General features: G+C 40.4%; 1 protein-coding gene across 5 annotated transcripts in view; it reads right to left on the bottom strand.

The window, feature by feature from the left end:
• The window catches only part of Pgbd2 (piggyBac transposable element derived 2), an 82,934-nt gene that overhangs the window by 19,124 nt on the left and 35,979 nt on the right, over window positions 1-27,831 (bottom strand). The window contains exon 1 of one of the 5 annotated variants that reach the window (XM_074056135.1): window positions 3,863-3,997. The exons of 3 other annotated variants lie outside the window; for them this stretch is intronic. The gene's annotated coding sequence lies outside the window, so the exon portion shown is untranslated. Of the gene's footprint in view, window positions 1-3,862; window positions 3,998-27,831 lie in introns of those variants that run through there. One more of the 5 variants, XM_074056138.1, reaches the window with a different exon arrangement.

Here is a 27,831-nt window from a genome sequence, read left to right as displayed (position 1 = left end):
ACATGATGCACTGAAGAGAATTAAGGACAAATACCAAATGGGTATTTCAAAGGATGCAGAAAAAGCCTTTGACAAAATTTAACATCCTCTCATGTAAAACAGCTCTGAAGAAACTAGAAATGGAAGGGCAACATAATAAAGTCTATATATGACAAAACTATAGCCAACATCACACTGAATGGGGAAAAAATTGAAAGCACTTCCTCTGAAATCAGGAAAGAAACAAGGGTGTCCACTCTTCTACCTACTCTTATTCAAAAATTCTTTTGAATTTCTAGCCAGAGCAATTAGGCAAGAGAAAGAAATAAAAAGGATTAAAAACAGGAAAGAAGTCAAACTATCCCTACTTAAAAAAGATAGGATCCTGTACTTAAAAGATCTTAAAGATTCCACCAAAATTCAGTTCTGATAAACACTTTTTGCAAAGTAGCAGTATACAAAATAAACACACAAACATCAGTAGCTTTTCTATATACCAATAAAGTACAGGAGCTGAGAATGAAATCAGAAAACATTCTTAGTCATAACAGCCTCGAAAGAAAAAAAGAAAAAACCTAGACACGTAGGAATGAACTTAACTAAGGAAATTAAAGAAAACTAAAACACTGAATTAAAAATAGAAGACACTAAGAGATAGAAAACCATGTTTCATATTTCACCCAGTAAGATAGACAAAACAACAGAAAATAACAAGTACTAGCAAGGATGTAAAAATACTGGAACCCTTGTCCACTATTGTAGGATTGTAAAATGGTACACATTTGTAAATGGGAAACAGTATGGCAATCACTATAAAAATTAAAACTATAACTACCATATATGACCCAGCAATTTCACTTCTGAATACACAAACAAAAAAAACTGAAAGCAGGATCTCAAAGAGGTATTTGCCCACCCAGGTTTAAAGTAGTAGTATTCACAATAGCCAAGAGGCAGAAGAACTCAAGGGTAAAATGAAGGATGAATGGAATTGATGGCTATAACAGAATATTATTTGACCTTTAAAAAAACTGTTATATAATACAGACAAAATTTTAAAACATTATGGTAAGTGAAACAGGTTAAGCACAAAAAGGCATATATTGTACGTTTCCACTTATATAAGGTAATAGTCAAACTCTTTAGAACATAAAGTAGAATGCTGTTTAACAGAAGCTGGTGGAAGGTGTGGAAAAAGCTAATAGTAATGAACTATACACTTAAATGGTTAAGATGGTAAAATGTATGTTATGTGAGTTTTTTACCACAATTTTTTAAAAATTCATTGCATATATTAAGTTGTACATTTCATCATAACATTTTAATATATGCACATAATGTACTGTATCATATTCATTCTATTAATTTCTTATCACCCTTTCCCTTTTTCTCTTTCTCTTTCAGCTCCCTAGTAATCCCCCTTTTACTTTCATGACCTGTCTTGTGCTGTGTTTTGTTTTGTTTGACCCTAGCTTCCACAAGTGAAAAAAAACATGTGATACTTGTCTTTGTGGGACTGGTTTATCTTACATTTTGAGACATGGCCTCACTATGTAGGCCGACTAGCCTTGAACTCACAATCCTCCTGAATGCTGGAATTATAGGCATGCATAACCACACCTGGCCAAATTTTTTTTAATAAATCAGAAGCATTACCAAAGGAAAAGAGGGTCACTTTATAGTGAAAAAGGATTGACTAATCAAGAAAATATGACAATTTTAAAACTGTGTGCTCCTGATAATATAAGTTCAAAACATATAGCATAAATATTGCCAGAAAATAATGGTATTAATTAGCATAAATTGATAAAACAAATGATATATCAATCATAACAATGAGAGATTTTAATACACCTCTTTCAGAAATTGGTGATCAAACTAACAAAATTACTAAGCCTTGAAAGAAGAACTGACATTCTAATCAATCCTAAATAAATTGGGAGACATACCAAGTTCAGAGATAGATTCATATAATGTAATGTTCTCCATATATAGGTTCAATGCAATTCCAATTAAAAGCCCCACGGTTTTTTGTTTGTATGGAATTTGACAAAGTGTTCTACGACATGAAAGTACTCAGGAGCAAGAACAGCTATGACATTCCTGCAGAAACAATCAAAGAGGGGGCCTTTCCCTTACTAAAGACACTATTCTAAAGCTGTAGTAATTAAGACAGAATGGTACTGGTATGGAGATACAAACAGACAAATTAGGCATAAAGAGAAAGCCTAGAAATACACCTGCACACCCATGTTTATTGCAGCACTAGTCACAATAGCCAATATGTACCACTACCAACGAATGGATTAAGAAAATATGGTATTTATACACAATGGAATTTTATTCAGCCACAAAGAAGAATGAAATTTTGTCATTCACAAGTAAATGGATGGAAATGGAGAATATCATCTTAAGCAAGGCTTGTCAGGCTTAGAAGGTCAAAAATTGCATGTTCTTCTTCACATGCAGATTACAGACCTAAACAGAATGCAGTAATATTACTAGGCATGAGTCACACACTAAGAGGAGAAGACACATGGGAGGATTAGGGAAAAGGAAGGAAACCTAAAACATGATGTACCCACTGTAGAGGAGCAAACATAATAATCTTAAACTGGCAAAGGCCACTATGGGAAGGGGACTTGGAAGAAGTGAAAAGGTCTGGTAGATATGAACTGATGTGGGCTGTAACGCACATGTGCATTGTGCATGAAAGCAACACTAGAAATCTCCGTAAGGATTTGTGTAAAACTCAAAGCCACAAGAGATTACTCAGAAAGGAAGCCCAGACTGAAAAAGAAGATGGTCAACGAAGGAGTCTTTAGAAACTGAGGGGATGGAAGGAGGGAGGGAGGAGCCTGTGAAGGGTGGGCGGTCAAACTGAGGTACGAGAGAACCTGGGCAGCTAGGGACTGACTTGGGTGGAGAAGCAGAGGGTGGTCACCTGCACCTAAAATGCCAAGAGACCAGGTGGACATTCCCAACTGGTCTGGCACCAAAGGAAAAGCTCCTGGATTTGAAACCTGGAGCTGCAAGGATCACCCTGAAGTGTCTTGGGGAGAGGGGTGATGGCCACTCTCCTGTTTAAAACGCAAACTTCTCCAAGGAGACAGACAACTAAATCTGTCTTGGAGCTTATACCACAAATAAGAGATGAGTAAAGGCAAGTAGAGAAATCTAAATAAGGCCTGTAGATGTTACGAGTCATGGTTTTGCTCACTGTTCTGTTAAATAAAACGTTAACGCAGGGCAAGGAAGAAAATCTGAGTGAACTACATATGAGAATTTTTTGTACTAGTTATGCAACTTGTGTTTTAACTGTAAAAATATTTCACGATGAAACATTATTTTTTAAAGTATATTTAATAAGTGTAAAAGCCTCAAAATTAAATCAGGTACAAAATGGCTCAGGAGTGCTCTCAGTGAGACATGGGCACTCTCCCTTCTCCCATCTCAATATCAAAGGAAAATACGGATACAAGAAAAAACAAAGACCCTCTGAAACCTCAGCAATCCCAAAAGCAAAGCCGAGGTAAACCAAGTCCAAAACGCCCCCGACGCAGGGTCGGCCGCCCCCGCACTTATTCCGTCCCTCCTCGGCCAGGCCCCGCCCCAACGCCTGCTGCGCCCCAGCTCACACGGCCCTGACCCCGCCCCCAGGCCGGACCCCGCCCCCAGGCCTGCACCCGCAGCGCCCCCTTGCGACTCTTGGCGTGCAACGCTCGGGGCCTATTGTCCGGGTCCCGGGTACCGTCTTCCACCGTCCCCGCACGTCAGTGATGGTGAACATCTCGGACACCGTTGACAAAATGCAACAGCAGAGCCCACAGCTACCGCACTAAAGCCAGAACCTTGCAGGCAGCGCAAACAGGGAAACGTCTACCTGGACAGGCCAGAAAGGAGCCTCGCGAAGCTTCGCGGGACGATGAGAACGGGCCGAGACAGAACCAGAGACCGCGCTTGCTTTGGGCGTCGCGGCCGCGCAACGTCCGGCACGAGAGAGCTCCCTGCGCCTGGGCCCGCCTTCCACGCCACGCCCCCAGGCTGAGCCACGCCCCTGGCCCGAGTGATCATCGAGATGCCGAGACCTCCGAGGTGCCTAGAGGGAACCCTCAGAGACTGAGTGGTTAGGCACGCAGAAATGTTCTCCACTCCAGAATGCCGGCGGCTCCCACAGTCTTCACTCACCACTACGGCTCAAGGTGCTGCGTTAGAAAATTTTTCAGCTCCTTGTCAGAAAGGAACACAGGCTTATTTTTCTCTGGGTTGGTAATTCTTACATGTGGCCCCAGCTGCATCACCTGGGAAATCGGTTGAAATGCAAATCCTGGAACCTCACATAAACTTACTGAATCCGAAACTGTCAGGGAGGGCTCAGCAGGCTGTACTTTACAAAACATGATTGTGATGCACACCAGGATTTGAAAACCTGCAGTTTGTCAAGATTTCTCAGCCTCCACGCGTTCCCTTGACGTTTTTTATCGGGATAATTCCTTGTTGTGAGGTGCTGTCCTGTGCATTGTGGATAGGATCGCCACATACAATATAATTAAGTTTATATTTCAAACAACTGAGAGTACCTGTATTTCATCTTACCACTCTACTAGGTGTGTGTGTAGCCTAGTGCTGATGCCTCATACCTGTAATCTTAGCTACTTAGGAGGCTGAGATCAGGAGGATCGAGTTTCAGGCCAGCCAGGCCAAACAGTTCACCGGACACTGTCTCCAAAATAACCAGAGCAAAATAAACTGGAGATGTGGCTCAAGCAGTAGAGCGCTTGCTTTGCAAGCACAAAGTCCTGAATTCAAACCTCAGTCCCACAGAAAAAAAGTACAACCATTAATTGTAGGAAGTTGAGCATCCCACGTTTCTTGCCTACTAAATGCCAGTAGTATTTATGCTACACTCCTGGAACTACAGTTATGAAAACTAAAAGTTCTTATGTTCCCTGGAGAGCAAAATCCACCACTACCACCATCAGTTGAAAATCACTGCTAAGGACTTTATCCCTCTGAAATCTGGCATCCCATCAGGTGTATAAAACAGTGTACTTCACGGAAAACAGTGCCATGACCTAAAAATCTTTGTCAAAACATATGGGGAAAAAATCATCATTGCCACTTGTGAAATTCTTGGAGCCAAGGGAAAGAAAGAAGGAAATGAAGGAAAGGGGAAAAAAAAAAAAAAACTTTTGTCTTTGTGATGCTTAAATTCTACTGACAGAAACAGCAAATAGCCAAGTAAAATATAAAATATATCAATATGTCAAAGTGGAAAGTTCTATGGAGAAAAACAAAGCAGGCAAAGAGTGGGAGAAGAGTGTTGTGAATCTAGTTTTAAATAGCTTGGTCAGGTAAGGTCTCAGAAGGAAAAGTTAAAGATATGAAGAGCCAAGGAGACAGAATTCAAAAGAAAATATACTTGAAGCAGAAGAAGGGTCATCATTCAAGTGATACAACATCTGTCTAGCAAGTTTGAGGCCCAAAGTTCAAACCTTAGTAACAAAAGTAAAACAAAACAAAAACCTTAAAGCAGAGAGGATGGCATTTGCAAAGGCTCTAAGGCATGAGCAAACCTGCCACCTTGAGGATCAGCATTGCTGGGGCCCGAATAAATAAGGAATGTCAAAGAAATGAGGTCAGAGAGGAGGTGAGTTTTAAATAAGTAATGAGTTCTTGATGACTGCTTCTGAGACAAATTAGAGAGCCCAACCTCACTCCCTAGGAACTGGGGCAGGATTTGAGCATTGTTAGAGAACTATTAAATATGGCTAAGTCACTGTTGATGATAAGCATTGTTTAATGTTTATTTTTTCTTTTAACTGGGGCTTTTTGGCTCCCTAATTGACAGCTGTTGGACCCTTCTGTAGTGCCCTAATGCCTTCGGAAAAGGGCTGTCAAGCAAGAAGCCAGCCAGATTGGCCTCATGCCAGCACAGCTGCTTTGAACAATCCACAGACATTTAGAGGAAGCTACATGGCAAACACAGGTGCTCGCTGCCAAAGCACAGCTCTGACTCCAAAAAACACTATTCACCCATGACTGTTCAAAACAGCTTGCACCAAACTTTTTGCCATCACAAACCATAACAAACCCTAGATGACCCTGTAGCCATTTTCACCCAGGCCTGTGTGTACAATCTACTAGCAAAAGGCCTGTGACTGGTGAAATCAGTCATAAAGGACTGTGCCATGATTGATGCAGACACACTTGCCACACATCTTTTCTGGCTATATAAGCAAGCTATTTGCTAGCTCACTTTTTGAGCCAGGAGACCACCTCCTGTGCTGCCCCCTGATATTGCAACATTAGGCCTAATAAAAGGCTCTTCAGTGGTCTTTTTTTTTAACCTACTTTTGATCTTTATTATTAGTTCAGTGAGCTGAGCTGGTAAAATAAAGAGTAGATGTCAGAAGGAAGAGCAGAGTGATATTGACAGCAAAGTCAGCAGTGAAAGCAGCAGTGCCACTTGTGGCAGGAGTAACAAAAGGGCAGACTTCCAAAATGTAGCCATGGTAGAAATTGGGGAACAGAGGCAGCAGAGACATATAGGAGAGTTATAATACTAGAAGGTGCTGCCTGCTATTGCTTCCTGCTATCTGCTGCTGCTGCTAGAAGCCCAGGATTACAACAGCTGCCAAGGAGTCACTGATGGTTAAATCAGAATGGTAAGCATCCAACCTGAGAGCCTAGAGTTATAAGTTTCTGGCCTCTAAATCCTAGAACAACAGGGCCCTAGTTCTAAGGGGTTGGAGCTGTAAGACTCTGGGTCTAACCGTAGGCCTTGGGCACTCAGAGGTCCAGGATTGCCAGGACTGGAGGAGTTTCACAACCCATGATTCCTATCCAGGTAAAACAGAAGGACCTCAGCCAAATGATTGGTAACACCTCTGAATCTTTATTATCTAGAGATAATTTTCACTGCAATGTGGATACTTGCATATGTATTTCATTAAAAGTTAACAAAAATGTCAAGACCAAGTCTAAGTGTTTATGCACTTGTAAGAATTTTCAGTGCATTACTTTGAATTAATTTACATCAGTGACTTAAAATCAAATAACTTGAAAAATTTTTCAAAATGTGTGTGCAAAGCAGGAGAAAGAACTGTGTGATAGAAATTGGGAAAAAATCAGCCTAATATACCAGACTCTTTGAAAAATGCCTATTTTGAACTTGTGTTTAATTGAGAAGCAGGAGGCTGTCAGAGTGGCTCAAGTGGTAGAGCAACTGCCTAGCAAGGGTAAAGCCCTGAGTTCAAACCCCAGTGCCACAAAAAAAAAGAAAAGAAAAATGGGCTAAGTTTTAATGAAAAATTAGAAAAATATATTTAAATTAAGTGCATTGCATTGTGAATAAGTTTTATAAAAGCCTTGCTGTAGCTTGTTTATGCAGTCTTTAGGGGATTGACAAAATTTTAAAAGTACTTATAAAAAATGCAGTTAGAGGTATTTAAGGAGAGAAATGGATGTGGAAAGCTAAACTCAGGCATTTATTTATGTCATTTAGTTTACTTCATGTGTATGCATATGCACATTCATGTGTACCCATGTGTGTGGGGGATGAGATCTTACCTATAAAAATCCTATTTAAGCAGGGACTAAATAGCACAATTGAGATGTTGGTAAATGATATTTAATTAAAACTCAGCAGTTATACGTTATTTGATTACATTAAGGTCTTTGACGCCAAAAGCTAAATTACAGCCTACCCAACAATAAAGAATGCCATATGCATGACACCACAGTTGTGTGGGATTTTCAAATTTGATTTGTAGTCCTACAGTCCATTGTATGTAGTGTCCTTACCTTAAGGTAAGGACATGGGAGGGATGTAGTCTCCAGCTGCTATGTTCTGGGTTTGTGGTATAGAGAAAACACAGGACCACATAAATGCTAAGCAAGCACTCCACTATTGTACAGACAACGGAAGACAAGGCAAATTCAAAGAGAGAGGGAGGGAATCTTGGAGTCTACACAGATATTCAGAGAAGGAATAAAGGTAACTGGGACCAGGGGTAGCAGTGGCTATACTGAGAAATGGTGGAATCTGAGATATACTTCAAAGATGTAGCTAATGTGATATGATTCCAAGATAATTAAGATAATTAAGATTATTTTAACATGATAAGATTGTGGGATGATCACTGGTTTTTTTGGCTTGAGCAACTATAACTATGGTGGTGCCATCAGCTAAGCCACAGAAGATGGTAACAAGAGGAACAAACCAAAGGTGGGATGGACAGAAGTCAGAAATTCTTTTTCACCTGTTCCATGTGAAGCACCTATCAAATATGCCAATAAAGCTGGGTGGCACCTATAATCCTAGCTATTCAGGAGGCAGAGATCAGGACGATCACAGTTCAAGGCCAGCCAGGGAAATAGTTTGAGATACCTTATCTCAAAAATACCCAACACAGAAAAGGACTGGAAAGTGGCTCAAGTGGTGGAACACCTGCTTAGCAAGCGTGAGGCACTGAGTTCAAACCCCAGTACTACAAAAAATGTGTATATAGATATAGATATACTAATGAACACATCCCAAATACCCAAATATGAGGATGAGTTGATTGGCGAGCAGGACTAGAGGTAACCCCATTCTACAACCACTGTGTCATCCCCATCAAGAAAGCTGAGCTGATGGTCAAAGTCACTAAGTTTGGATCCCTAAGGTAGAGCTAAATTGCTGCATTTAGATCAGATCTCAGCTGCCAATCTGGAGAGATCAGGGTATCAGATTCCCAGATATAGCCCAAGAGCCAAGGAAATTCAGACAAATCCAAAGAAAGAAGAATAGAGTTCTGTATTCAGCTCCACTTTCTGACATGTGAATATAAAACAGAAATTTCTGGTTGAACCCTTTGTAGAATACATTGACTTGCTCACAACACAGTGGTAAGGGAGTCCATTCCGTATAATTTGACTCCCTTACCCCAGAGTTATGCACCATCAAGGGGGAAGGAGTGGAGTGGGAAAAGGTTGCCATCATTAGTCCTATGACTAATTTGAAGAGGGTTTTGTTTCTGGATGGAGATTGGGTTTGGGGATTAAAATAATCATGGCTTTGTTAGGTACTGCATTAATTTTATATTGCTGATACAAAAAATTGACACAAATTTAGTAGTTTAAAAACAGCACAAATTTTTTATCTTACAGCTCTAGAAATCAGAAGTCTAACACAGGCCTTCAGAACTAAAATGAAGGTGTTGACAAGGTTGTGCTCCTTCTGGAGGCTCTAGGAAACCATTTCCTGCCTTTTCCAGCTTTTAGAGGAGATCTGCATTCACTGGCTCACCCATCTTCAAAGCCATCATGTTTGACTGATTCATTCTCACACTGCATCACTCTGAGCTACTCTTCTGTATCTTTCCCCATATAAGGACTTTGCAATTACACTGGGCCCGCCTGGATACTTCGGAATAATCTTCCTTTTATAACACTTGTTGATAACCTTTTTCTTTGTGCATCCTTAATTCTCCTTTACCATGTTATGAAACATAATCACAGGTTCTAGGGATTAAGATGTGGACATCTTTGGGCAGCTGTTATTCCAACCATCACAGATAACAAAGAGTAAGCATAAGTGGCCTTGAGGCCACTTCAAATTTTCAGCTAAGGGCAGGAGGTGACTAATGTCTGAACACATTTTTAAGGGACCATGGGAACATATAAACTTGTGTTTAACATTTTCATGAATGGTAATAGATTATTATAATGATTCCAAAAGCAGAAGAAGCAAAAAAAACAATCTCCAGTCTTGGGGAGCTTGCATTTAACATAGATGAGGCCTGAATAACACAGTCATTAGTGAGTAAGTCATGACTAATGCATATGATTTAGTCTTAAATTGTGTAATAGAGACTGTGGGCTACACGTATGAATTCAGACGAGAGAGGATAAATCATATCTTATAATTACAGAAGATAACCTAGTGAATTTTTAATTAATATTTTTCAGACTATAAATACAATATATGTTCATTGTAAAGATATATATATATATATATATACATATAAAGGGCTTTGTTTATAGGGTTTTGTTTTGCAGGCAAGGCAGAAAACAGTTAAGGAAACAGTGCTCATCACCTGCCACTCCAGCAGCCTACTCTGCCTCTATCCCCAGATAACCAGTATCAGCATTTCTGCAATTATCTGACCAGAATTTTCCTGTATATGACACATACCACACACCTACATTTTAAACAAAAATGTGTTCATTTGTCACATTATGACTTCTGATTTTAATTTTTTTGGTTTTCCACTTAATACATTGTCAACGTCTCTCTATATTAATAAATTTAGTTCTTTAGTTCTACATCATCATTTATAATGACTGAGAAGTAACCTATTATTTCCACTTACAATGACTTGTTTAACAAACTCCCTAATGGATGAATCATATTTTAATTTTTTCCAGGTTACTCTTGTAAATATTTACAATAATGCTTTTGTGAACATCCCTTATATATATATATATATATCTTGAATTATTATTTTCCCAGGATCAATTTCTAGAAATGTTATTTCCGGTAGGAAGAATGTGGTTGATTTTAAAGGTTTCACATATATTACCAAATTGCGCTCCAGAAAATTATATCAATTTATTTTTTTAGACAGTATTGGGATTTGAACTCAGGGCCTCATGCTTGCTAGATAGGTGCTCTGCCACTTGAGCAGCTCCAATAGCCCTTTTTTTTTTTTTGACTCAGGCCCATTCCCCTTATCCCCAATGTTTCTCTTAGTAATTCCCATCCACTAACCCCAGATCCTGCTCCTTTGCTATAAATTCCTACTGCCCATGTTGTAGTTGCAATCGAGCCCATTCTCTCCCCAAAGCAAAATCCAATTGCCTGATACCTAAGAGTAGAGGTCTAAGCATTCCTACAGATGTAGCTCCTTCTATCTATTAAGATGGTCCTAAATAAAGACTTCTTTACTGTGCTTTAACAAATGTCATTGAACAAAGAAAGGAACTACATCTCTAATAATCTGGAGTCTTTATGGATAAATTATAAGGAGAAAATCAAAGGAGGGAAAATGTAAGGATTTCAAGACACTTGAAAAATGTTTTGAATTATAAAGAGCATGAAAGATGAGACTAAATCAGTATCCAGGGATGCTCATTTGAGTGATGAAGCTATACATTAACATAGATGCAACTGCTGAGATCAGATCAGATCACCAATGACCAATAATTTGATTAATTGTGGCTACATAGAGAACTTCTAAAGGAAGAGGTTCAGAAAGCTTCCACATTGATGGATACATTGAGGTGCTAGAAGGGTGATGCACCCTATATATCTCATCCATCTGACTGTTCCTGACTTGCATCCTTCACAGTAAACAGGTCCATGAATTCTGTGAACTACTCTAGCAAACCATTAAACTTCATGAGGGGGAACCTCTGATTTATAACCAGTTAGTGCTATGTGTAAGTTGAACTTGCAATTAGCATCTAACATGGGAACAATCTTGTGGGACTGAGCCCTAACTTGTGGGATCTGATGCTAGCTCCAGGTTGACAGTGTCAGAATTGATTAAATGCATAATACTTACTTGAAACTAAGAATTGTTTAGTATGTTTGGTGTTTGAGTGTTGCAAGAGTATAGAAAAATGTTTTTCAGTAGGACCTCACTAATTTTTTCCAGGGTTTCCAAATCCAGTGTTGCTACTGACTTATATGCCCCAAACATTCTCCAGAAGAGGGATAAGGAGTAGAGAAGAAAAAGGGGAGGGGAGATGGAAAGGACCCACACAAACCTTGGTTGCCTTTGGTGAGGTAGCCTCAGGTACAGGGTGGTAAAATAGCCCTCTTCTGTCTGAGGCCTGAATACAACCAGCACTGACCAACCCTCAAAATCAGCCAAGCTACAGAAGGGACCACCAAGGAGCACTCAGCATCACACAGGGTTCTGTTACTGAGCTTCATGAGTAAGCAGATTGGCTTCTCACTTTCTACTTTTCTGAGTCCTCTGCTCTCTCATCCCTTTCTTCTCACAGAACCAAGGGAATTCCTTGACTGACAAGCACTTAATCTAACATGGTAGTTCCCTCAAAACATGCATTGAGGCTGTGTTGAGCTTTTTTCTACTCAGTTGTGGAAAGACTGAGTTTGACACCTATAAAAATGATTTCTGTCAGGGGAATGGACAGGACATTTGAAGACACCACACCTGCATGACTAGTGGAATCCTGTGTACTCTGAACACTTTGGCTGCACCTGGCTCCTAGAACACAGCAGATGAGCTTCCTCCCTCACACACTTCTACTGCACAGCTGTTGGGACCCAGAATTATATAGAGAATGGTCAGGAGCCTGGGGTCCACTGTCTCCACCATTTCTAGTTGTGTAGTATACTCACAGGTTACTTACTATCTCTGAAACTTGCTTTTGTCATCTGTGAAATGGGGACAATACAGTTGTGCTGTTTACAATATGTTAAATGCAGAACCTGGCTCAAAAGGAATGACTATAGATGATTCTACCCTTAGGACAATGTGACCCTGGCCATGGAGTTGGAGAGTTGGAGAATGACCTACTTCACTGCTCCCTGCACAGCTGTGAGCTGCCTCTGCTTTTCTCTGATCCAAGCCAGACGCTGTGCTCTCTTCTCTGACTCTACAACCTAGCACCACCCAGCACCACCCAGCCTGGACAGCACCTGTGAATACATAGCACATTTTCTTTATCCACTCATCTTTTGATGCACAGCTAGGCTGATTCCATAACTTGGCTATTGTGAATGGTGCTGCAATAAACCTAAGTGTTCAGGTATCTCTAATGTATGTTAACTTACATTCCTTTGAGAATATAACCAGTAGTGATAAAGCAGGATCATATGGTGGTATTTTCAGTTTCTTGAGGAAGCTCCATACTGATTTTCATAATGGCTGCACTAATTTACATTCCCATCAACTGTGTATCAAAGTTGCTTCCCTGACTCCCCTTCCAATCCCTACCCCCAGCATTTCTTTGTTTGTTTCCTTTATGGTAAGTATTCTGACTAATGTGAGATGAAATCTCATTGATGTTTTGATTTGCATTTCCTCTTTAGCCAAATATTTTTATTTTTATTTTATGTAAATATTGTCTTCATGTATTTATTTGCCATTTGTACTTCTTTTGAGAACTGTCTATTCATTTGCCAATTTGTTAATTGGATTATTGTCTTTTTGGTGTTTAATTTTTTAAGTTATTCATCCAATCATTTGTTAGGCTGTCATTTCTCCAATGTATATATATATATTTTTTGCACCTTTGTCAAAGATCAGGTGACTGTAGGTATATGCACTTATTTCATGATCTTGTATTCTATTCCAATGTCTTTGTGTCTATTTTTGTACCGTACCACCTATTTTTGTTACTATGACTCTACTGTAGTATAATTTGAAGTCGGGTATTGTGATATCTCCAGAATTGCTCTTTTTGCTCAGGGTTTGTTTGGCTAGTCAATCTTTCATACAGATATATATGTATAATTCATAGGATTCTGCCCACAACCTGTGTGGGTATGCTGCATGAACCTGACTAAGAGCGGGGAGGAATGAGAAATAAGACACACAGAGACCTATAGACATAAAACAGAAAAGCTGGGGATGGGAGGGCTGCACGTTCCTGATGGGAAATATGAGCGCCTACCTCAGCCAGAGTGTTTATTTTAATAGGTCAGTACAAGGAAAAGACTCAGGTAAAAATCAAGCTTTAACAATACTTGATGCAAGGTGAAAGGAATGAGGTTTGGTGGGCTAATTTTCCTAAGGCTACAGAAGTTTCATTACAACACATCAGTTCTGGAATCATGCATGCAGGACACCTTATCTAAGGTATTGATGAATCTGGCATCAGGGAGTCTCCTGACAGCTCTGGTACTTTATCTAGTTTTGCATCAGGGGGCTGGTATGTGGACAAAGCAGGTTGTATTCTGCAAGGAGATGTGAGAACAAAGGTCAAGACACCAGGTACTGGGAAAATTATAGTAGAAGAGACTATGCAAACTTCTACATGGAGAGGCTGTGCAAACTCCATTATTTCCCAGTCCAGGGTTCATTTTCCGATTTCTGTGAAGAATGACACTGGAATTTTGATGGGGATTGTATTGAGTCTGTAGATTGCTTTTGTTGGTATAGCCATTTCACAGTATTACTTCTGCCAATCCATAAACATAGAAGTTCTTTCCATCTTCCGGTGTCTTCAATTTCTTTCCTCAGTGTTTTATAGTTTTCATTGTAGAGCTTTTTCATGTCCTTTGTTATGTTTATATCTATGGCTTTTTTGAAGCGTTTGTAACTGGGATTGTTTTCCTTTTCAGCTGTTTATTATGGGTATATAGAAAAGCTACTGATTTTTATATATTGATTTTGTATTCAGCTACTTTGTCTAAGAGATTTTTGGTGGCATCTTTAGGGTCTTTAAAGTATAAGATCATATCATCTGCAAAAATGGATGTTTTAACCTCTTCATTTCCTGTTTGTATCCCTTTTATTTCTTTCTCTTGCCTTATTGTTCTAGCTAGTGATTCAAATACTATATCAAATAAGAGTGGAAAGAGTGAGCACCGTTGTCTCTTTTCTGATTTCACAAGAAGTACTTTCAATTTTTCCCCATTTAGTATGATGTTGATTATAGGTTTATCATATATAGCCTTTGTTCTGTTGAAGTACATTCTTTTTATTTTTTCTTTTTATTTTTTGTGGTATTGGGATTTGAACTTAGGGCCTCATGCTTGCTAGGCAGACACTCTACCACTTGAGCCATGCCCCCACACTCTCCTTTCATTTTTAGTTTCTTAAGGGCTTTTATCATGAAAAGATGTTGAATGTGTCAAAGGCTTTTTCTGTATCTATTAATGTGATCATGTAACTTTTGTCCTTGACTGTTTATATACTGTCTTAAAGTTGATTGATTTGTATATGTCAAACCATCCTTGCATACCTGGAATCAAACCAACTTTATCATGGTATATGATGTTTTTAATGTGTTGTTGAATTTGCTTTGCAAGTATTTTATTGAGAATTTTTGCATGTATGTTCATCAAGGAAATTGGTCTGTAATTTTCTTTTTTGTTGCAACCTTGTTCAGTGTTGGTATCAGGGTAATAATGGCCTCACAGAATTAGTTTGGTAGCTTTCCTTCCTTCTGTATCTTATGGAATAGTTTGAGGAGCATTAACATTAATTGTTATTTAAAGGTTTGGTAGAATTTAGCATTAAATCCATCCAATCTGGGGCTCTTCTTTGTTGGGAGACTATTATTGCTTCAATCTCATTGCTCATTATTGAACTGTTTAAGTTGCTTATATTTTCTTGGTTCAATTTTGGTAGATTATTTGTATCTAGAAATTGTCCATTTATGCTAGATTTTATAGCTTATTAAAATGTAAGGTTTCAAGATATTCCCCAATGATCCTCTGAATTTCATTGGTATTTGTTGTGATAGCCACTATTTCCTCTGTAATTTTATTATTTGTACTTCTCTCCTTCTTTCTTTGGTCAATTTGGCTAAGGGTTTGTTAATCTTGTTTATCTTTTCAAAGAATGGACTTTTTGTTTCATTGATTCTGTTTATTGTTCTTTTGGTCTACATTTCATTAGTTTCTGTCCTGATCTTTATGATTTTTTTTTCTATCTACTGCCTTTGCATTACCAGATGAGGTTTTGCCTTTTATTTCAATGTTCTACTTACATTTTAATTTTGTCAAACTTACCCCATCTAACATTCATTTCCTCCTTACCATACCACTGATAATTGGTCTGTTTAAAGGTAACAAGTACTGTGGAATAAATAAAGGAAAGGGGGCTTGATGAGTGAGGCAGGTGTGACAGCTTAGTGATGTGACTGGCAAGGTAGCATTTGAGCAAAACCCTTAGGATGGAGGGCTATGAGTTAAGACTATTCCAGACAGAGAGAACAGCAAGTACAAAGACCTGGACTGTTCAGCAACCTGTAAGAAGTCAGTGCAGTTGGTCACAGGCATGAGGGACCAAGTGCAGGAAGATCATTAAGAGCAATAGGAGCAAAACCGTGCTAGTAGCTCATGCCTATAATCCTAGCAACTTGAGGAGGCAGAGATCAGGAGGATCATGGTTTGAGGCCAGTTCAAAAATACTCAACACAAAAAGAACTGGTGGAGAGGCTCAAGTGGTACAGTACCTGCCTAGCAAGTATGAAACCCTGAGTTCAAACCCAATTAACCACAAACAACAACAAAAAAAGCAACAGTAGCAGAGCCAGGCAAGAGCTTAGAGGACACTGCAGGTCATCTGACCTTCCCTCTAACTGAGTAAGGAAGCTTGGGAGGTACAGGGGAGGGAGGCAAGGAGATGGAAACCCTGATCTGACATACTAGAAAACAATCACTGTGGCAGCTCTGAGGCTTAAATTTGATTCCGGCCCCATTTGGACAGATCTTGCTGAAGCACAGGAAGATGAACAGGCACTCCTCGGATATGCCTCAGAAGAAAGCTGTTCATGACATGCTACAACCAAGATCACTGACACAGCAAAGAGGTCAAGTATTATGAGAGACACCTGCATAGAGGTGTTAGGTTGGGACATAGCAGTATAGCATACAGAACACAACTCTACCACACACACCTCCAGCACACACAAACACCTCCACCATATACATCTCAACCACACACCCATTTCTACCACACACACCTCCAGCACACACACCTCCAACACACACACCTCCAACACACACACCTCCAACACACACAAACACCTCCACCACATACATCTCAACCACACACCCATTTCTACCACACACACCTCCAGCACACACACCTCCAGCACACACACCTAACACCTCCACCACATACATCTCAACCACACACCCATTTCTACCACACACACCTCCAGCACACACACCTCTAGCACACACACCTAACACCTCCACCACATACATCTCAACCACACACCCATTTCTACCACACACACCTCCAACACATACACATCTCCAATACACACATTACCACGACACAGACCACACACACACACCTCTGCCATACATATCACACAGCTCCAAATATTCATCTTCACCCATAATCACAACCAAACACTCCTTGCTCCCCACTTTGTTTTTATTTCTGTCCTTAGTACAAACAAACACCATCTAACAAATTATAGGTACATTTTACTCTTTTGTCTTCACTTATACTAATCCCTAATCCTTGCCTACTTTGTTTACCACAGAGCCTTACTTACTCAGCAAGTACACAAGCATGTTTTGAAGTAACTAAATGAATGAGAGTCAATGAGGGATAAATGGTTTAGTTCAGTTCTCATTTCATACACCTATTTACTGTTTGCAAATAGAGACTGAAGAAGGAATTGGGTCTCATTGTTTTCAGTCATTTAACAAACATTATTTTGTGTCTTCTCTGTAATCAACAGTGTCTTCAAGCAGCACCCTTTTTTGCCATCTCTTCTGTCCATTCTACCTGCTCTCCTTTCTACACTTCAGTTGCACCTTATTCCCAAAGGCACTTAAAGTAACACAAGGGGACAGGACTTGGTGGCTCACACCTGTAATCCTAGCTACTCAGGAGGCAAAAATCAGGAGGATCTTGGTTCAAATCCAGCCAGGGCAAAATAGTTTGCAAAACCCTATCTTGAAAAAAACTCTTTACAAAACAGGGCTGGCAGAGTGGCTCAAGGTGAAGGCTCTGAGTTCAAACTCCAGTACCACAAAATAAATAAATAAATAAAGTAACACAAGGGGGTTGGCATTTTATCAACCATTTGCCCAATGAGTCCTTAACCATAATGAAGCATTGTGAGAGGGAGGGGGAAGGTCCAGAAAAGACAGCACAGCCTCCTTTAGTTGTTTCTTGCCCACAAACCCCAAGAAAAAAAATTTTCCTGAGTTCCCCTCTGTTGATAAGCCTTCCAAGCTGCTCCAAAGGAGGGCATCTGAAGCCAAGTAGGTCAGCTAAAATGCAAAAATAAGAAGTTATCCTTCTAATGATCCAGAGATTATGAGTCAACATCTCAACTCTTCTTTCCCAGTCCTCTTTTCCCAGCACCTGTGTGGGCAGAGAGGCTGCAGGCCTCCACTCATGCTAACGTTATCTCCAGAAAAGAAGAAGTTGCTGGGGCCTGGGATCCTCCACTGCCACCTGTGAGAACTCAAGGGAGGAGGGTTTCTAGGGCCAACTGTTCCTACCTGTCTGGCTATGCTGTCTCTACAGCCTGTCTCCCAAAGTGAACACTGGCACTCCCTACCCACAACTGTCTGCAGGTGCTGCTTGCTTATTGGGAGAGTCTTCAGAGGAGAATGTAGTTCTCCTTCACTGGCCTTACTGGGGATGGAGTTCTGGGCAGTACAACCTCATTGCTGAAGAGGCTGGAGTAGTGTTAGCAGGACTGCTGTAGCACAGGAAGGTGGACAAGTCCAGAGTATGCTTGGGAAAAAGCTGTGCAATGGCCACAGCTTACATCAAGAAGTCAAGAAGATGGAACAAGGAGAGCCTTGGCCCTAATTCCCACTGTTGGTGGGAATGTAGACTAGTACAACCACTCTGGAAAAAAATTTGGAGGCTATTTAAAAAGCTGGACATCGATCTACCATTTGATCCAGCAATGCCACTCTTGGGGATATACCCAAAAGACTGTTACTCCAGAGGCACCTGCACATCCATGTTTATTGTGGCACTATTCACAATAGCCAAGTTATGGAAACAGCCAAGATGCCCCACCACTGACGAATGGATTAAGAAAATGTGGTATCTATACACAATGGAATTTTATGCAGCCATGAAGAAGAATGAAATGTTATCATTCGCTGGTAAATGGATGGAATTGGAGAACATCATTCTGAGTGAGGTTAGCCTGGCCCAAAAGACCAAAAATCGTATGTTCTCCCTCATATGTGGACATTAGATCAAGGGCAAACACAACAAGGGGATTGGACTATGAGCACATGATAAAAGCGAGAGCACACAAGGGAGGGGTGCGGATAGGTAAGACACCTAAAAAACTAGCTAGCATTTGTTGCCCTTAATGCAGAGAAACTAAAGCAGATACCTTAAAGCAACTGAGGCCAATAGGAAAAGGGGAACAGGTACTAGAGAAAAGGTTAGATCAAAAAGAATTAACCTAGAAGGTAACACCCACGCACAGAAAATCAATGTGAGTCAATGCCCTGTATAGCTATCCTTATCTCAACCAGCAAAACCCCTTGTTCCTTCCTATTATTGCTTATACTCTCTCTACAACAAAATTAGAAATAAGGGCAAAATAGTTTCTGCTGGGTATTGAGGGAGGGGGGGAGAGAGAGGGGGCGGAGTGGGTGGTAAGGGAGGGGGTGGGGGCAGGGGGGAGAAATGAACCAAGCCTTGTATGCACATATGAATAATAAAAGAAAAATGAAAAAAAAAAAAGAAGATGGAACAAGGAGAGCCTTGGCCCTAATCATAAAGGAATTTCTGAAGAAAAAAAAAGCCAAATAAAATGGCACAGATACTTAAAAAAGGGAGGAGGGGGAATTTCTGTCAGACCGCATCCAAGGTCAGTGACCCAGGAATGGGAACAGAAGGCAGAGGTATGCCAGGCCAGTACCTCTGTCCCCCACAGTCCCATCACCATTCTCATAAGCATCTCTCCTCCCCATCTCAAGGACAGCAAGTATCTCTTGGGTCCCTCTTCCCTTTCCCTCACTTGTTCTCCCCTGCTTCTAATATTTGCATCAATAATTTTGCTGATTTGCTAATCCAAAATAGAATTTAAGAATCACTGAATGCATGTAAAAACAAAATGTGAAATATACATACAATGCAATATGATTGAACCTGAGAAAGGAAGGAAATTCTGTTGTATTCTACAACATGGATGAACCTTGAGGACAGTAAACTAAGTAAAATAAAATCACAAAAATATAAGTACTGAGCGATTCCACTTACACAAGGAAGTAAGAGTAGTCCAAATCCTAGAGACAGAAAGCAGAATGGAGGTTGCCAGGGACTGGGGAGATAAGGAAATGGGATGGTGTTTAATGGGTGCAGAGTTTCAAGGTGAGATGATAAGGCAGTTATGGGGATGCTGATGGTGAAAGTTGCACAGCAGCGTGAATGTACTCAATGTCATAAAGTCTACATTTAAAAATGGTTAAAGTGGTAAACTTTAAGTTATGGATATTTTATCACAACAAACATATTTTAAGATAGAGACATAGTACTGAAAATTACATCATCTTATCTTCAAACTTCTGTCCCAGTTCCACAAGAAGGTTGGGTCCCAGTCCCACAAGAAGGATAGATAGGACTGGCAGAGTGACTCCAGTGGTAGAGCACCTACCTAGCAGGCATGAGGACCAAAATTCAAAACCCAGTACAAAAAAAAAAAGATGGACATGTTGAGTAGTCAGAAGTCAGAAGTTATCCTTTATCTTGCCCACTGCCAGATAAAATGAACAGCTATGATGAGAAAACTGATGTTCAGACAGACCAGGAGTTTTGACCAATGTCACACTCCTGGTCACAAGTCCAGTCAAAGATAAAGAAAATGTGGTTATATACACATGGAGTATTTATTATTCGACCTAAAGAAGAATGAATTTATGGCATTCATAGGAAAATAGATGGAATTGGAGATCATCATGTTAAGCAAATTAAGGCAGACTCAGAGAGACAATTAAATAATATTTTCCCTTATATGTGACACTTATATGTTAAAGAAAAAGGAACATGAATATAAAAGGGGAATGATAGAGGAACCAATAAGAGGGTAGAGGAGAAAATAAAAGGTGATGGGATGAATATGATCCAAGTACACTGTATGAACATATGAAAATGCCATAATGAAACCCCTTTTTTAATAACTAGAGAGGAGAGGAAAGGAGAATAAGAAAGAGTAGTAGAAGGAGTGTATATGATCAAAGTATAGTATGTGCATATATGGAAATATCATACTGAAACCCTTCAATGCATACAATCAATATACCCTGATTAAAAATGTTTTTAAAAGAAGTCAAGCCAAAGTTACCCACAGACTCAAGTTCCAACTTCCTGTTGGAGGCTTAATGCTCTTTCAACTCATTCGTGCAACACCTCTGTAGACTCATCCTTCTGACAGCTACAGGAAGAGAAGGCAGGCTTTGGAGCAGAGGTATTGCCAGTTTGAACCACTCATAGTTCCTGCTGCTGTCAGGATACTTAGAGATTCTAAGGAGCTCCCTCCTAGATCCTGTTGCTCCCCACTGTCCCAATCTACTGTCTCCCTATGTACAGAGTACTTCATAGGCCAGCAGTACAACCTGACTCAAAGCATCTCTCCACATGGAGAAAGGGAAGCACAGGAAGGTGACAAGCCCATAGTGCATCTCCGGGAAAGCAGCACAAGGGCCACAGCTGCAGCAGATAGGCAGGAAGATGGGACAAGGATGGCCAAAGGCTCCAAGCATTTTGAGATGTGGGGATCAATGTTATGCCTCAGTGGATTGCATGCGGACAATCTACCTTACTGGCTACCAATTTAAATGGCAACCTCATCTGGAAACATGTTACAGACCCATAAAGAAATAATGTTTAATCCTGTCATCCCTTGATCCTGCCCAGCTGATACATAAAATTAATTTATCACAAAGAAATATTTAAACTTCTCTAGGTTATATTTGTTATGTTTTATTTTATATTTTAGTTTTGAGTTATCATACATTACTAATAAGAGTGGGTTCGTTGTGACAATTCCATACATGCATACAGTATACCTTGAACAAGTTCACCCCCTCCATGATATTTCCATTCCCCCTCTCCCTCCTCCCCTTTTCTCAAACAGTGGTTTAGTGGGCTTCATTATGCTGTTTTCATTCGTATATATGTAGCACACTTCCATCCTCTTCACCCTTTCCTTTCCTCCTCCCTCCTCCCTCTGATTCCTTCAAGACAGTCCCCCATGTACATTCATGCCCCATCACCATCATCATCATTATTTTAGAACTATAAATGAGTAAAAACATTCCCATGTTTTGACTTTTCAAGCTTGGTTTATCTTGCTCAGCATGATAATCTCCAGTTCTACCCATTTTCATGAAATGGTATAATTTCATTTTCCATTATGGCTGGGTAATATCATCCACCATTTCTCTTTATCTATTTATCAGTTGCTGGGCACTTCAACTGACTCCACATTTTGTCTATTGTGAAGAGAGCCACAATAAACATGAGTATGAAGGTATCTCTCTTGTATATTGATTTACACTCCTTCAAATATACGCCCAAGAATGGTATGGTGGGGTCATAAAGTAACTCCATTCTTGGAATGACCAGGCTGGTCTTACGGAGTTCCCAGCATTATAGGCTAGTAAGTGAGTTCACTTCCTGGCAGGCCCCCAAACCCTAAGATACCTTAGGGACTTCAAGGAGAGAGGAATCACTCAAATATGCTGGCATTACAGTAGAAATCTGGTAGTCTTGGGTGGGCTTCCTATCCTCAATAGGCTCTGAGATCCCTTCTGAAGAGTTTCAGAAAAGAATACTTTAAAAGGCCTATGTGATCAATTACCATACTTGGAATGCTTATGAAAATAATCAGGCAAAATATAATGAAACTAGACTTTTTTTGGAAGTAAGAATAACCTTAATAAGATCAAAAATGGGGGTGACCCTAGACAATTCCAGTGGAAAACTATAGCGATCCCGTATGGGTTCTCAGTTCATTCAGCTTCCTTCAATATTGGCTGGTGGTCTCCAAGCTAATATTTCCAACTTTCTTCTGCCTTCTTCACTTGAAGTCACTGAGAACTATCTGAAATTTTCTTTTCTCAAACCCCTGGAAACTGAAGCTGGATGACTTAATTTAAACTTCAAATAAATCATGACAACAGCTCCTTTGTCTGACTGGTATATGGGCCACTCAGAAAGTTAATCATAATACCCAATGTCATCACCAAAGACATTCAAACTTCAAACCAGGAAATCTGTCAGCTTGCTACTACCCTCATCCCACTATCTAAAGATGCTACAAGCATAATATTTAGAAATCTTCTCAACTAGCTGCCCTCTGGATTCAGGAATGTATTTTTCTTTGTTTTTATTTTCATAGAATTCACCCTCATTAAATGCATGACTGTTCACCATTCAGAAAATGTCCTTCACTAAATGAGAAATTGTATAAAGGACAGAAGAATACCTCTTGAACTAGATAGGTGGCTGACAAAGACTCTCCTTTGATCCAACTTGATGTCCTCCGAGTCCTCTTTTGGCTTAATTTCTGGCCTTGGGCTCTGGCCTTGGCGCATTTAGTCTTGTTTAGAAAGAATTCCAGTAACTCAGCTTACAAATAATCACTGACCCTTGATATCTGATCAAATTCTTCATTCCCAACTGTTAATGTCTCAGCAACCTGACCAGCCTTCAGCAAATACTTTGTTTACTCCATACAAGCATTCCCTACCAAAGCTCAGGAAGCTGAGGTAGGAAGATCATGGGCTATACATCTAGACCCTGATTTTAAAAAAATAAGGAAGAAAATAAGGGAGGAGGAGTAAGGAAAGAAAGAAAAGTATCCTCCTATCCTTGATGTATCCTGAGTAATTTTTCTACCCACTGACCCCATCTTGCTTCTTGGACCTTGAATTTCCATTTGTCCTTGTATTTGGAATTGAGTCCAGTCAATCTCCTATAATACAAAACACCAATGTAGGACCCCAAGAGGACACAATGAGGAAAAGATAGTCTCTTAAATAATTGGTATTGGGAAAACTGAATTTCCATGTGTAAAATAATAAAATCAAACCCTTCTCTTACCCTATACACAAAAATCAACTCAAAATGGATAAAGGGCCTAATCGCAACACCTGAAGCCACAAAACTTCTAGGAAAGAATATATGGGGAAAGTTACTTGACACTGGCAACGATTTCATACCAAAATGCTCAGGCTACCAAAGCAAAACTAAATAAATCAAACTACCTTAAACTAAAAAGCTTCTATATAACAAAGAAAACAATCAAATTAGAAGAGTACCAAAGCACTGGAAAAAAGTAATTGCAAACTATATATCTGATCATGGATTAGCATCAAAATTTATAAAGATCTCTTTACAACTCAATAGCAATAAAAACAAATAACTTCATTTTAAAATTGGCAAGAGGAGTAAAAAGACATTTCTTGAAAAAAGACATAAAAATAGTCAATAAATATTTGAAAATGCACTTGACACCATTAATCATCAGGGAAATGTAAATTAAAACTACTGTAAGTTGTTACCTGATACACATAAGTATGACTACTATCAAAAAAGATAAAAGAATGGCTGGGTACAGTGGCTCACACCTAGAGAATCCCAGCTACTCAGGAGATGGATACTGCAAGGATTGTGGTTCAAAGTCATCCCCAGCAAAAAAGTTAGGAGACCCCCATCTCAACCAAATAAGCCAAAAGTAGTGGTAGACTCTGTGATCCCAGCTACTCAGGAAGCCCTAGGTAGAAGGACCATACTTCCTGGCCAGTTCCAGAGCAAAAAGTCAATTCCTATCCAAAAAATAATTAAGCAAAAGGGTTAGAGGTTTGGCTCAAATGGTAAAGCACCTGCCTGGCAAGTCCTTGAGTTCAAACACAGTACTGTCTAAAAATTTTTAAAAAACAAAGAAAAGAAAAAATATAAGAGATAAATACTGGCAAGAATGATGAGGAAAAGGAACTTTAATACTCTATTGGTAGGAATGTAGATTAATACAGCCATTATGGGAAAAAAAAAACAGAATTACCATCTGCACTAGCAATCCCTTTTCTGGGCATGCAAGCCAAAGGAGATGAAATCACCACCTCTTAAAGATACATGCACTCCCATGTTCATTGCAGCATTACTCACAATAGCCAAGACATGGAAATAACCCCAATCTCTATTGACAGACATTATTCAGTCTTAAAAAGGAGATCTTGCCATTTATCATAACATGATGGACCTGGAGAGCATTATGCTAAGTGAAATAAGGTGGACATAGAAAAGGAAATGTTAAGCCACGCGTCTGTAATCTTAGCTTCTCAAGAGGTAGAGATCAGGAGGATTGGCTGGTTGGAAGCCAGCCCTGGAAAATGGTTTACAAGACCCTATCTTGAAAAAAAAATCACAAAAAGGGCTAGTGGAGTGGCTCAAGGTGAGAAGGCCCTGAGCTCAAACCCCCAGTACCAGAAAAAAAAAGAAAATGTTGTAAGATCTCACTTATGTGTTCAATATGTTTAAGTTTTTTAAAAAGTCAAGGAAGTGGAGATAGAAAATGAAACAGTGGTTACCATGGATGGGGTCGGGGGATGAGGGCAAATGGGTACATATACATCAAAAGATACAAAATAGTAGGTAGGTCAGGTGAAAAGTATCTAGAGATCTAATGTACAACATGAGGACTAAAGTTAGCAAAATTGTATTAGGGATTTTTGTTAAGTAAGCAGATTTTAGCTTCTCTCTCTCTCTCTGTCTTTCTCTTTCTCTCTCTCTCTCTCTCTCTCTCTCTCTCTCTCTCTCTCTCTCTCTCACACACACACACACACACACACACACACACACACAAAACCTGTGTGAGATGATAGACATGGTAATCTGCTTCATTACATTTATTCTCTATAAATATCCTATAGCACCATGTTGTAAATCTCAACTGTATACAATAAAATTTTAAAAATTGTAGTAATCACCCTGAATTAAGTCTTCCTTGTTGTCTTTAATAAGGGTTATGAATATTTTTTCCAGGCTCAGAGACAAAGACAAGAGGCAGGGTGTTCCAGTCACTGCTGCCAACACCTCATCTACCATAGAAGGACGTACTGTGTCCCAGATGGGCAAAAGGACAGAAGAAGCTGACCTCGAACAGAGAGTGGCCTGGAGACACACAGACCATGTAGAACAGGTTCTGGGCTGTGAGCACCACTCTCATATCAGACCCTCATCCTTCCAGGGGCAACTAATGACTGCTGGTTATGCTAGAGCACTCTCTCCATGCACAATTCTTGGAAGTGTCGAGGGTCCTTGCCTTCACAGAGAACTGGCTTGTGAGGCAGCTGAATGATGAGCCAAAGCCGGTATATAAAGTAGGATTTATTAAAGAGAAAGGAAAGGCTACATTTCCCTAACTGGCCTGTGAAGGCAAGGACCCTCGACATCGGCACTTAACATTTTGGTGATGCACGAAGGGACCCAATCTCTTCTGAACCAAGGTCAGTATAGGTTGTGCCAAACTGGGAAAGGCTGCCTAGGAATGTGACTGTGAGTGTCTGGCACTCCAGTGGAGTCTGTTTTCCAGGAGAGACCCCCCAACCATGGCCTAACTATGGTGGAACTCTCAGGCTGACTCTCTCTCTCTCTCTCTCTCTCTCTCTCTCTCTCTCTCTCTCTCTGTCTTATTAAGGAGGGTTCCTCCCTTGGGAAACTGAGGAAAAGCTCCAAACCCACTACAGCTGTACGGCAGGCAATCTGAGGAAACTCGGACACCAGGTAGGGGATTATGCCACACTGCCAATGCTATATGAGTGGAACCCAACTTCAGTGCACCAAGGCTTTTTCTTTTTTCCTCTCCTTAAATGCTAACTCTCTCTTTCAAGATCTGACCCACTTAAGGGGAGGTCCAAAAATAGCCAGTGGAAAGGAAAGTTTGTCTTCAAGCCACAAAAGGTGTTCTGCCTGGGGCACTCCCTGGCATCACCCAAACACTGAAGATGCAACTTCCTGACCCGCTCTGAGGCTCCAAAGGTAGCTAAGTCTTGGACCCCTCTTTAGCCATGTCCGCAGCAAACAGACAATCAGATCTCTCATGCTTCCTTCATGGTTACCGTGGCCTGAGAGTGGAGGTCACCTCTTGCTTCCAGTGCTCCAGTACTGCCCTCGGGCAGGATCGACCTGGACAGCAGTGATGACCAATAATCCCTCATGTGTTGATCCTGGAAACTCCCTTTTCCCCCAACCCTCAGCCTCTCCTTCCTCTTTCCCAAGCAGTTCTAAATAGCTGTGGGCTTCCTTCAGTGAGTTTGGAAAATACACTCGTTCTGCTCCCTCCCTGGTCCCACCTTGTCCTTTATCTCTGTCTTCCCCTCCCTGGGCTTACTGGGATCCTGGCTTTCCATGAAAAACTTGTAGCATGGTACGTTATGACTTATATTATTCCAACTAGTTTACCAGCCCTCTGAACAAACTGGTTACAAAAAACTGTGGCTGCCACGCTCATGCCCTAACTCCGCCCCCAAAAGGAGAGGAAGGAAAGCAAACAGGCGCGCTCATACACAGAGATGCCGGCTCCTGGGCACAGTAGGACACCTGCCATAGCTAAGAAAATCCATAGAGAGGACTCAGCACATCCTAGGCTGCCAGCCATACATGGTGATGGCTGCGGCCCACCACCACTTCCCCAAAATGGATGAAAGGAAAAATAAACACATGCAGGTGCATGTACATGGGAAGGGGGAGAGGCGACAGGCCACAGGATGGGATCGCTCATCCCAGGCTTGGGAAGGAGCAACTGGCACTTTGCTCAAGCCCGGTTCCCAGCCCCACCTTACATGTTGGGCCTGACTGTCCCAGCCCTCATAAGCTAATTGTTATCTCAAGGTTATAGTCCCAGAAATAGCAAAATGGATGTTACTGTGGTCTCTAAACTTCTCATTTAAAATTTCCTATACTTTTTGCCTCAGAATAAATTTTCCCTCCAAATATTAAAACTAGTCATCCCTTATGGTACTGTAATTGGCCTGGGATGCCCTCTGAACTCCCTTCTCTAACTTTACAGAGATGTATTCCTTTGTTTAAAAAAAGGTAGCTTCCTGCTGTTAGATAAAAGGCAGGATCCTAGCGTTTTTTTGTTTGTTTTGTTTTTTCTCTTCTCACTGCGTTGTTCAGGTGGTCTAACCCAACCAGTTCACTTTTCCCGGTC

The sequence above is a fragment of the Castor canadensis genome, chromosome 15 (genome assembly GCF_047511655.1).
Source record: "Castor canadensis chromosome 15, mCasCan1.hap1v2, whole genome shotgun sequence".
In the NCBI taxonomy this organism is placed as follows: domain Eukaryota; kingdom Metazoa; phylum Chordata; class Mammalia; order Rodentia; family Castoridae; genus Castor; species Castor canadensis.
The sequence above is the reverse complement of the archived record's forward strand: the minus strand, read 5'-3'. Positions and strand labels throughout refer to the sequence as shown.